We start from the raw sequence: 12,274 nt of genomic DNA, 5'->3' as shown, positions 1-12,274 counted from the left end.
GTAACATTCTGTTTAATTGTACAGCATGTATAGGGAAATGTACATAGTGAAACAATTTAAAGTCTAACATTGGGGGCATAATCAAGTGAATTACAGTAGACAATGTGACCATTAAACATGTTAAAACATTAAAGAGAATTTAATTACAGAAAACTGCTCATTATATGTAAGGATAATTGCAAGTGAAAAAGTCATAATGCGAACACAAAATCAAGGTTTTTTTCCTCCTTTTTCTTTCTGGTTTTGTTTTGTTTTGAGGGCGTGGACATAGACAAGTGATAGAAAGGAAATACACCAATATGTTTTTGGTTTGTTTTTCTGCCCTAGAGGAAGAGACATTTGTTTCTGCCCTATAAGCACCAGAAATGCACAAATATGTTTTATTGCCTATTTCAAGTGATCTTTTTGTTGTCATTTAAAATTTTTTGAATTTTCCTCATTACCCACAATGAGCACATTCTATTCTGTTGAGTAGAAAAAGTGAAGAAATAGAGAAAAATTGTATACCATCTAGAAACAAAATTACAGTCACTTGAAAGATCTACCTCCTAATTTTTCTGTGCAGTTAAAATTGTAAACTCTTTTATGGACTGTTCCTAAATAAAAACGACTAGATCCATTAACAACAATTGATTAAGCAAGTGATGAAGAGCGAGGGGAAAGTTGTGATACTTCAGTTCCCATCCTTAGCATGTTCTTCCAGAAGTAGAAATTTGGGAATAAAGTGGTAACCTGTTGGGTCAAGGGCAAGAGATGGCTTAGTTGGTGAAGGAGCTGTCTTTTCATGAGCAAACATTGGCCAAGATTTTGTCCAGCTTAATGCTTTCGGCTTTTCTCTCCTGTAGTTGGAGAACAATACTCAGTATTAACTGCTCAGTAGGAGCAAAGAACTATTTGAATGTGTATCAGTCCTAAACGAAATTGCAGGTCTTTGGTTGAGAAGTAAGATGAGACCTCAGATTCAGGATATGAAAATATTCCACTGTGACATCATTTTTTGTTCTTTAATCAATTTTTTTAAATGGAAGAAAAATATACATAAAGAAAAGTACACAAATTACAGCTTAATGAATTTTCAGAAAATTCGTTCTTTCCCATGACTGCGACCCAGACCAGATGAGGTATAGAACCTTTGCAAAGGTTCTTCCAGTGATTACCTGCCCCTTTCCCAAAGGCAAGCACTATTGTGACATGGTATCATGAAAGAATTTAGTTTGTTTTTGAACTCTATGTAAATGGATTCACAAGTTACATACTGTTTTGTGTCTGGCCTCATTTGTTCAACTTTTTTTTTTTTTAAGATTTATTTATTTATTTGACAGAGAGGGAGAAAGAGACACAGTGAGAGAGGAAACACAAGCAGAGGGAGTGGGAAAGGAAGAAGCAGGCTTCACCACTTAGCAGGAAGCCTGATACAGCGCGCTCGATCCCAGGATCCCGCAGATCGTGACCCAAACCGAAGGCAGACGCTTAACAGCTGAGCTACCCTCCTCAACATTTTTTTTTTAAAGATTTTATTTATTTATTTGACAGACAGAGGTCACAAGTAGGCAGAGAGGCAGACAGAGAGAGAGAGGAAGGGAAGCAGGATCCTCGCTGAGCAGAGAGCCCATTTCGAGCCTCCCTTCCAGGATCCTGGGATCATGACCTGAGCTGAAGGCAGAGGCTTTAACCCACTGAGCCACCCGGGTGCCCCATCAACATTTTTGAGTACGATATCCACCCATTGTGTTTAGTAGTCATTTGTTTATTTTCATCACTGTGTAGTATACCGTTAGAAGAACATAACAGTTTTTCATTCTGCCCATTATGAACATTTGAATTGTTTCTAGCTTTTGGTAATTATAAATAAATACTCTGAGCATTCGTGATACGTCTTTTTCTGGTATATGCTTTTTTGTTGTATATATAACTAGGAGTAGAATTGCTGGGTTATGGGTATATATATGCTTAGTTTTAATAGATACTACTTCCAAACAGTTTTCCAAAGTGGTTCTACCAGTTTACAAACACTTTGGCAATCTCACTTGCTCCAGGTCCTTCCTAACAGACATATTCTCAGCTTTTAAATTCTAACCATTGTAAAATAAGTAAACAAGTTAATTAATTAATTCTAACTATTTTAATAGACTGGTATCTCAGTGTAGTTTTAATCTTCATTTTCCTGATGACTAATCAGGTTGAGCACCTTTTAATATGTTCATTGGCCATTTGGATAACATGTTTTGCGAAGTGTGTTTATCATATCTCTTGCCCATCTTTAAAAATTGGATTGTCAATTTTTAAAAAATTGATTTGTAAATATTGTTAACATTATCCAGATATGCATTTTTTGTCAGTTATAAAAATTGCAAATATCTATGCCTCTCTATGGCTTGCCTTTTGATTTTTCTTTTCTTTTTTTTTTCTTTTAAAGATTTTATTTATTTGACAGACAGAGATCACAAGTAGGCAGAGAGGCAGACAGAGAGAGAGGGAAGGAAGCAGGCTCGCTGCTGAGCAGAGAGCCTGCCGACATGGGGCTCGATCCCAGGACCCTGAGATCATGACCTGAGCCAAAGGCAGAGGCTTTAACCCACTGAGCCATGCAGGTGCCCCCGCCTTTAGATTTTTCTTAATGGTATATGTTAATGAACCAAAATTTGTTTTTTTTCTCCAAACTTTACATTTTGTCAAGTTTCAAATCTCTTTAAAATGCTTCAAGAATAGGGGCATGTGGGTGGCTCAGTTGGTTAAGCATCTGCTTTTGGCTTAGGTCATGATACCAAGGTCCTGGGATTGAGCCCTGTGCTGGCCACCCTGCTCAGCAGGGAGTTCTGCTTCTCCCTCTGCCTGCCATTCTGCCTACTTGTGCTCTCTTACATATGCTTTCTCTCTCTCTCTCAGAAATAAATAGGTTTCAAGAATAGTACAATACTTATATAACCTTCACTGGTTCACCAATTGTTAACATTTGTCACATTTGCTTTATCTTTCCACATATATTTTATTATTTTATTCTTGAACAATTTGAGAGCTAGCTGCAGAAACCATGACACTTTATAAGTACTTTAACATTATATTTTTAAAGAATGAGGACATTCTCCTACATATCTACAATATAATTTTAGTGCAGTCAAGAAATTTAACGTGATCCAATCCTCTGACATGCAATCCATATTGTATGTGACATACAATCCAGATTTCTCCAATTTTTAAAAAAGATTTTGTTTATTTATTTGAGAGAGAGAGAATGAGAGGAGGGAGGTCAGTGGGAGACAAACTCCCTGCTGAGCAGAAAGCCCCATGTGGGATTCCATCCCGGGACTCCAGGATCATGATCTGAGCCGAAGGCAGTCGCTTAACCAGCTGAGCCACCCAGGTGCCCCAGATTTCTCCAATTTAAACAGAAGTTTTGAATTTTAGTGTAGTTCATTTTAGCAGTATTTTTCCTTTTTGTTAATGCCACACCTCTCATTTTAGTTTGGGTTATGACAATGTCAAAGCTGTAGTATCTTAGAACTAAGTATTAAATTACTTGATATGTGACTTGGGCTGGTTGAATTCTTTCCTTCCCCTACTTCTCCCTCATGGGGATATCGGAATATCATTATTGGTTACATAATAGAAAAAATTCACACAAAGTGAGACTGTGTTTTCCGCAACTCACTGGTTTCCTGATTTGATGTGTAAGTTTTCTGACAACCTTTTTGAGTGATGCATTTTTTTTTTAAGATTTTATTTATTTATTTGACAGAGAGAGATCACAAGCAGGCAGAGAGGCAGGCAGAGAGAGAGGAGGAAGCAGGCTCCCCGCTGAGCAGAGAGGCCGATGTGGGGCTCGATCCCAGGACCCTGGAATCATGACCTGAGCTGAAGGCAGCAGCTTAACCCACTGAGCCACCCAGGCACCCCTGAGTGATGCATTTTTAAATGTGTTATCATTTGTCATGTGAAAATCCTTAGAAAACCACTTCCCTTGAAAAACCAAAGCTTTTTTAACTGTTTGTTGCCTAATTTGGGCATCATATGACAAAGATCTTGCATAATGAACTAATAGCTGAGTTGATGCATATAATTATTTTAGAATTGGAAAGGAAAGAATAAGGAAGATTTTAGTCTCACATTAGTAATTAAAACTTGCATCACTTTACTATAAAAGCAGGAGACATCTTTTTGAATGTGTATGGAAACCATTATGGCTAGTAGCATAAGAAATACAGAGTACATTTGTAAAGCAATGGAGAATTTTAAGAATAAAGTTGTTTGGGTGGGATGTGAAAACCATAGGGAATTATACTCGAGCCATTGATTTCAATTGGATTATTAATGTCTTATTTAAGTGCTGTGCTTATAGACCTTACAGTTTGACCCTGAGTGGGAAATCAACCCTGTGCAGTGAATTATTTTTAGAAACAGTTGAGCCTACTAGATAGGTTTCTTTTGGGAAATAGTTTTAAACATTAAAAAAGAAAAAGTAACTTCATGGGGATTGGAACTACATATTGTGCAAATGAATCCATGTCAAATTCCCCAGTCAACTAGAAAGAAAAGCCAGCGTGAAAAAGGAAATGCATTGCTGTAAAGATGTCTGAGGAGAAAGAGCTGGTTTGGGCATCTTTGTCGTGACGGTTTAGGAAATCACTGAAGCACTGTACACAATCTTTAATGGCTTACTGTCCAGCATAGTTTTTCTTTTTCAATTCATAGACCTTTTGTAGAAATGAATACACTGTAGCTAACGTAAAAACGTGTGAGCAGTGACTTTAAGTCCCTTGTTTCATGGTTCCAAACATGTCCCCTCAGAGAGTAGTATGATCATTGGACTCCCTGTGGACATTTTGTGAGGTTTGGGGGTGGTGGTTTTGTATGTGTGTGTTTTGTTTGTTTGTTTGTTTTAAAGATTTTATTTATTTATTTGACAGATCACAAGTAGGCAGAGAGGCAGGCAGAGAGAGAGGAGGAAGTAGGCTCCCTGCTGAGCAGACAGCCCTATGCAAGGCTGGATCTCAGGACCCTGGGACCATGACCTGAGCCTAAGGCAGAGGCTTTAACCCACTGAGCCACCCAGGCACCCGTGTGTGTGTTTTTTAAAGATCTTATTCATTTATTTAAGAGCGAGAACATGCATCAATTGGGAGGAGAGGGAGAAGCAGACTCCCTGCTGAGCAGGGAGGCCCAACTTGGGGCTAGATCCCAGAACTTTGCAATCATGACCTGAGCTGAAGGCAGATGCTTAGCCAGCTGAGCTCCCAGGTGCCCCGTGAGGTTTGCTTTAAAAAAGAAATTCTTAAGAGATGAGATTCAGGGAATTATAACTGTATTTGATAGGTTGAAAAGCTCAAGTTTGTCTGGTTTACAGAAAGCTTTAGAAGGGTATACTATCTTATTGTAGTGAACAACTTGTAGGAATTGCTTTTTCAAAATGTAGCTTAAGAAGTACCCCTATTTGGGGCACCTGGTGGCTCAGTCGGCTGAGTGTCCGACTCATGGTTTTCGGCTCAGGTCATGATCTCAGGGTCCTGGGATCGAGCCCCACATAGGGCTCAGTGCTCAGCATAGAGTCTGCTTGTCACTCTTCCTCTGCTCTTCCCCCTGTCTCTCTCTCTCTCTCTCACATAAATAAATAAAAATCTTCTTTAAAAAGTACCTCTATTTGAAGAATCTAAGGTTAGTAGAAAGAAGTGATGGCCTGAATATGATATAAGAGAAAGAACATTAGCTTGGAGATGAGTAGGTAGGAGCCGGATTATAAATAACTAACAGTTGAGGGCAATACAGTGATTAAGAGCTTGGGTTCTGGAATCCTACAGCTTTATTGTGCACATCAGTCTACCACTTACTCAACTTTCTAAGCCCTAGTTTCTTTGTCTGTGGAATGGAGATAATAACCTTAGAACAGTGGTTCTCAAATGTTTTGGTGTCAGACTTTCTTTACACTCTCAAAGATTTTTATGGTGACCTGAAAGAGCTATTGTTTGTGTGGGATAAATCTGTTTATATTTACTGTTTCAGAAACTAAAACTGAGAAAATTTAAAAATATTGGGGCATGTGGGTGGCTCAGTCGTTGGGTATCTGCCTTTGGCTTAGGTCATGATCCCAGGATCCTGGGATCCAACCCTCCATCGGGCTCCCTGCTCAGTGGGGAGCCTGCTTCTCCCTCTCCCATTCCCTGTGCTTGTGTTCCCTCTTGCGGTCTGTCAAATAAATAAATAAATAAAATCTTTAAAAACATTTATTAACAAATTTTAAAATAGGAATATGTCCATTACATATTAACAGAAATAACATTTTTATGAAGAATTACTATTCTAACCTAAAAAATATTGATAAGAGTGGCGTTTTTTTACCTTTTTTTTTTTTTTTTTTTTCGAATTTTCTTACTGTCTGGCTTGATAAAAGACAGCCTGAAAAAGATTTTCGTATCTGCTTCTGCTTTCAAAGTGTTATATCTTATGTTAGGTAAGCTCTAGAAAACTGCACTGGTCACTTAGGAGAGAATGAGTGGAAAAAGTTATCTTAGTATTATGCATATAATTTTGGTTTTACAGACCCCCTGAAAGATGCTTAGTGATCTTTAGGATCTTTTCTGACCTCACTTTGAGAGCTTTTACCAGAGAGTGTTATTTTTATGATTTGATACAATATCATGTATAAAACTTTTTAGCATAGTTTTGGCACTTAAGTGCTTAAGAATGATCAATTGTTATCGTTGTGGGAACCTAGGAGAAATTTTAAGCATAGTAGGCATGTCATCATATTTACATTCTTAAAAAATATCACTTTGCCAATGTAGTAGAAGATGGATTAATAATAAAAGGAATGAGGTAGAGACAGGGAGAGACAAGTTAGATTTCTTCAGTAAGCCAGATTAAAAAGGTAAGCCTTTGAACTAAGGTGGTAGAAGTGGAAATGGGAAATGAAGGACGGGTTCTAGAAATCTGGGTAGTGGAATGGAATGTCTTAGTAACTGACTGGTTGTATTGGGTTGAGGGAGTTCTGGGAAATAAGAATGAGGACTCAAGAATGACTTAGGGGTGCCTGACTGGCTTAGTTGAGTGCATGCAACCCTTGATCTCAAAGTTGGGAGTTCAAGCCCCATTTTGGGTACAGAGATTACTTTAAAAAAATTTTTTTTCCCCCCTACTTAGCAATTTGGTAACTGGGAACACTTAAAAAAAAAAAAATAAGAAAGAAAGAATGACTCTTAGAGTACACCTTAAATTTGCACAGAGTTATATTTCAAGTTTTAAAAAAATGACGGTTAGGTTCCTGGCTTGGATAAATATGGGAAGAAGATCACCTTTGAGAAGAAAGATTGGAGAAAGGGGTGCCAGCGTGGCTCAGTCAGTTGGGAGTCTGCTTTCGGGTCAGGTCATGATCCCAGGGGCTTGGGATTGAGCCCTGCCTTGGGCTTCCTGCTCAGTTGAGAGTCTTCTCCTTTTCTCCCTCTGCTTCTTCTCCTGCTTGTGCTCACACGTGCAGTTTCTCAAATAAATAAAATCTTAAAAAAAAAAAAAAAAAGAAGGTTGGAGAATTCAGTTGTAAGACTATGTGTAGGCAATTTATGAGGATTTACCCAGAATATAGTTAAATGTATGGTTCTAGTGGCAGGAAATAAGAGTTTGAACATCATCAGCTTATAGGTTCTAATTAAAGCTATCAGGGAGACAGAGATCATCCAGGAAGGATGTGTGATGTTAAAACAGAATTCTGGTGTGGTAGGCACATTCTGAGATGGTCTCTCTGATCCTTGCTACTGGTATTTATGCCCTTTCGTGATCTTATTATTCCCTTGAGTGTGGGCTGGATCTAGTGACAGCAGAAGTGATGGAATGCTACTTCTCTGATTAAATTACAAAAAGACCATGACTTCTGTCTTGTTCTCCCTCATTACCCTTTCAGAAAAGCAAGCTGCCATATTGTGAGTGTGGAGAGAAAAACTGGCTTGGGAATTATAAGAGCCTGGTCATTGGGAACAGACTTATTCTAATACTTACTAAACTTGACAGCTTATCTTTCTCTGACCTCATTTTCCTTGTCTATAAAATGGTGGTAATAATAATACCTATCTTATTGGGTTGTTGAGAGGATTAAATTGGATGATAATTATAAAATGCCTGGTATAGATCTTCGTGACCTTAGATCTGGCCACAGATTCTTACATATGACACCAAAAAATACAAGCAACAAAATAAAAAATACATGGATTGGACTTCATTAAAGTTAGAGACATTTGTGCATCAAAGGACATTATTGAGAAAGTGAAATTTCAACCCACGGAATGGGAGAAGACTTTTGCAAATCATTTCTCTGATAAGAGGCTAGTACCTACTCTATGTAAAAAACTCTTAAAACTCAACAACAAAAAAGACAACCCAGTTTAAAAAAATGGGCAAAGGGCTTGAGTGGACATTTCTCCAAAGAAGATATACAAATGGCCAATAAGTACATAAAAAGATGTTGAACATCATTAGTCATTAGGGAAGTGCAATCATAGATGCAATGGGATATCATTTCAAATGCACTAAAATGGCTATAAAATTTTAATAGTTTTTTAAAAACAGAAAATAACAAGTATTGGTAAGGATGTAGTGAAATTAGAACGCTCCTATGTTGCTGGTGGAAATGTAAAATGATGTGGGCACTGTGGGAAAATTGAGTGGTTCCTTAAAGATTAAACAGAATTACCACATGACCCAGAAATTCTACTATTAGGTAAATACCCAGAAAAATGGAAGATGTATGCAAACAAATACTTGCACATGTCAGTACTATTCCATGTTAGCCAAAAGGTGGAAACAGACCAAATGTCCACTAACAGATGAGTGGATAAGCAAAATATAGTGTGTGTGTGTGTGTGTGTGTGTGTGTGTGTGTGTGTGTAATGGAATATTATTCAGCCATAAAAATGAATAAAGTACTGATACATAGTCCAACATGGATGAATCTCAAAAACATTATACTAACAAGGAAGCCAGATACAAAAATGTCACATACTCTATGATTCCATTTATATGAGACATCCTGGGTAGATAAACCCATAGAGACAGAGAAAGGACAGGAGAAAGGGCAGGAGATGGGATAGAAATGGGGGTGACTGCTTTAATGGGTACAGGAATTTCTTTCGGAGTGATGAAGATGTTTTGGGATTCGATGTAATTGGTGATTGCACAGTGTTGTGACTATACTAAATGCCATTGAAATGTACGGTTAAAAATTTCACCTCAGTAAGAAAAATGCATAGGAAGGTGCTTGACACCTAGGAAGTTAGCAATAAATTCTAGATTTTATTATTGCCCAGTGTCACTTTTGTCAATGATTTAGATGAGTGACCTTGGGCATTAGTTTCCTCAGTGAAAAACAAAGTGGTTGGACTAGAAGATCCCTGAGATCCTTACAGCATTAAAATTCTATTATTTTAAGACATAGTATTTAACTCATGGTATAAGGAAGACCAACTCTTAACTCTTTCTGGGTTTCTCCTTTACTCTCACGTTGCTGTCACACTGTACTGTCAAAACACTTTTTTTTTTAAGATTTTATTTCTTTGATAGAGGGGGACACAGCAAGAGAGGGAACACAAGCAGGGGGAGTGGGAGAGAGCTTCCGCTGAGCAGGGAGCCCGATGCGGGGTTCAATCCCAGGACCCTGGAATCACCACCCGAGCTGAAGGCAGACGCTTAACGACTGAGCCACCCAGGTGCCTTATCACAGCACTTCTTTTTTTTTTTTTAATTTTTTTTTAATTTTTATTTATTTATTTGACAGAGAGAGAGAGAGATCATAAGTAGGCAGAGAGGCAGGCAGAGAGAGGGAAGCAGGCTCACCGCCTAGCAGAGAGCCCGATGCGGGGCTCGATCCCAGGACCCTGAGACCATGACCTGAGCCGAAAGGCAGAGGCTTAACCCACTGAGCCACCCAGGCGCCCCTTATCACAGCACTTCTGACACCACCTGTGGGTTTTTTGTCCCCACACTAAGCAATTCGGTGACACCAACTGGGTGTCTTACAGTTGAACTCAATTCTGACTCGCTGGAGATACTGCCAGATCCCACAGCGTACGGGCTCAGTCCTGCAGGACTCCCCTCCCTCCCACTTCAGATACCAGTCGCAAGGCCCAGTTGTCAGTTGTGCATGTGACTGATCAAGTATAAATCAGATGTTCCCACAAACTCTTTCTTGGGTTTGATTATTTGCTAGAGCACTTCACAGAACTCAGGAAAAGTTTACTGTTCACCAGTTTATTATAAAAGAATATGGTAAAGGATACAGATGTACATCCAGCTGGAAGAGGTGTGTGGGGCAGAGCATGTGGAAAAGGCACAGAGCTCCCATGCTTTCTCTAGATGAGTCACTCTGCCAGCACCTTCTCGTGTTTACCAGCCCAGAAGCCCGACAGACCCTATACTTTGTTCATTTTAATGGAGGCTTTAATCACATAGCCACGATCAATCATTAACTCCATTTCCAGCCCCTCTCCCCTTTCTGGAGAGGTGAGTGGTATCAGTGACAATCCCAAGCTTCTAATCATGGCTTGGTCTTTCTGGTGAGCAGCCCCCAAACAGGAGCCAACCCAGAGTCACCTCATTAGAACAAAAGACACTGCTCTCTCCCAGAAGATGCCAGGGGATTTAACAACTCTGTGTCAGAAGCTGGGGTCAAAGATTGAATATTAGAACAAAAGATGCTCATAGGTTTCTTACCACTTAGGAAATTATGAGTTTTAGGAACTTTGTGCCAGGAACCAGGGGCAGGAACCAATATGTATACTTTTTATTATCTCACATTCATACAGCAAATATTTATTGTGTGCTTTCAGGGTACTGTGCTAGGTACCAAGGACTTAGCAGTAAATAAGAGAGATGGTTTCTGCTGTCACAGAGCTAACATTGTCGTAGAAAAGGCATTACACAAATAATTGTTTGCTGATAAATTGTTTTAAGCACAATGTGGGGCAGAGGTCAAGTGGGCCATGATCGTTCTCCTGAGGAAAAGATACTTAAGTATGAAGAATGAATTGGAGTTAATTGAGTGAAGGAAAGGGAAATGAGCTTTCTAGAAGGAATAGCAATTCTGGTTGTGGGAAGGAATACTATAGGGTCCTTGCAGAGCTGAAAGAAGGCTAATATGCCTGAAACAGACAGTGATGGCTGAAGTAGACAAAGGCTGGATCGTGTAAAACTTTCGGTTGTATTAAGGATTTTGGACATTATCCTAAGAACAGTGGGAAATCATTGAAGGGCTTAAGCAAGCAATATTCAGCATCTGGCCACGTAGAGAATGGTATGGAGGGCGGCAAGAGGAACCAGGGACACCAAGTAGGAGGTCATTGCAATAGCCAAGACTGTGATGCTTAGAACTGATGCCTAGAGGCCAGGGAGGGAGATCACGGAGTTTGATAGTGATTTAGGACAAAGTCTTGATGGATTTGCTCTGCAACATGAAAAAGGAGAGGGAGTTGTCAGCAAAGAGTCCCAGATTTCTCCCCTGATCAGGTAAATCAGTGGCATGTAAAGAACATTGGAAAGCCTTCTGATTTTGGCTGAGATGGAATAGCAGGGACTAGATTCATTTCTAGTCCCACCTGGAACAATTTTTAATGACAAAATATATGAAACAGTGGTTTTAGGACACTGACAGCAGGCAACAAAAAACAGGGGTCTCTGAGATAGGTAGTAAATGAGATGAGCCCCATGATTGTCCCAGCTTACTGCTTCCAGAGTTTTCAAGATGTGGTTTAGGGAGGCGGATCCCAGGCAGACTGGCTAACTTCCTGACTTGAAGAAACAGAGCCAAGAGTCTGGAGAAACCAAGGCAGCTGGCGTTCACGGGACAGAGTTCCAGAAAGGAGAAGGCTGCACAGAGAGAGAATCCTGGAAATCTGCAGAGGGCCCTCTTAGAGGCTCCAGCTGAGTACCAATCAGCACATTCATGGGAGGAAACTACTTGAGGCTGAAGAGAGTACTACCATCTGAAGGGGTTGGGGCCAACAGTGGCTAACACCACAATCCAGGACTAGTGAGTGCCTAGTCCCACCAGCCAGACTGGGAAAAGCTCATCATTTACAGGACTCAGAAGGGTTTTGCCTTAGTTGTGGTGAATACATTTGTCGGAACTTCCCACATTGTACATTTCAAGTATGTGCAGCTCATATATGAATTATATCTCACCAAACTTCTAAAAAATAACAATGGAAGAAAAACAGATTTGCCAGAAAAGATGATGAGTTTGGTTTTTGACTCGGGGTTTGGCTTTCGATGTTAATTGGAGACATTGTGTAGGCAGTTGAAT

At 39.5% G+C, this 12,274-nt stretch overlaps 1 protein-coding gene across 6 annotated transcripts in view; it reads left to right on the top strand.

Annotated features, from left to right (window-relative positions):
- LIN52 (lin-52 DREAM MuvB core complex component) overlaps positions 1–12,274 on the top strand; it is a 162,283-nt gene that overhangs the window by 27,711 nt on the left and 122,298 nt on the right. The gene's annotated exons all lie outside the window — the stretch shown is intronic.

This window comes from Mustela nigripes, chromosome 13 (genome assembly GCF_022355385.1).
Source record: "Mustela nigripes isolate SB6536 chromosome 13, MUSNIG.SB6536, whole genome shotgun sequence".
In the NCBI taxonomy this organism is placed as follows: domain Eukaryota; kingdom Metazoa; phylum Chordata; class Mammalia; order Carnivora; family Mustelidae; genus Mustela; species Mustela nigripes.
This window is presented reverse-complemented; position numbering and strand designations above follow the sequence as displayed.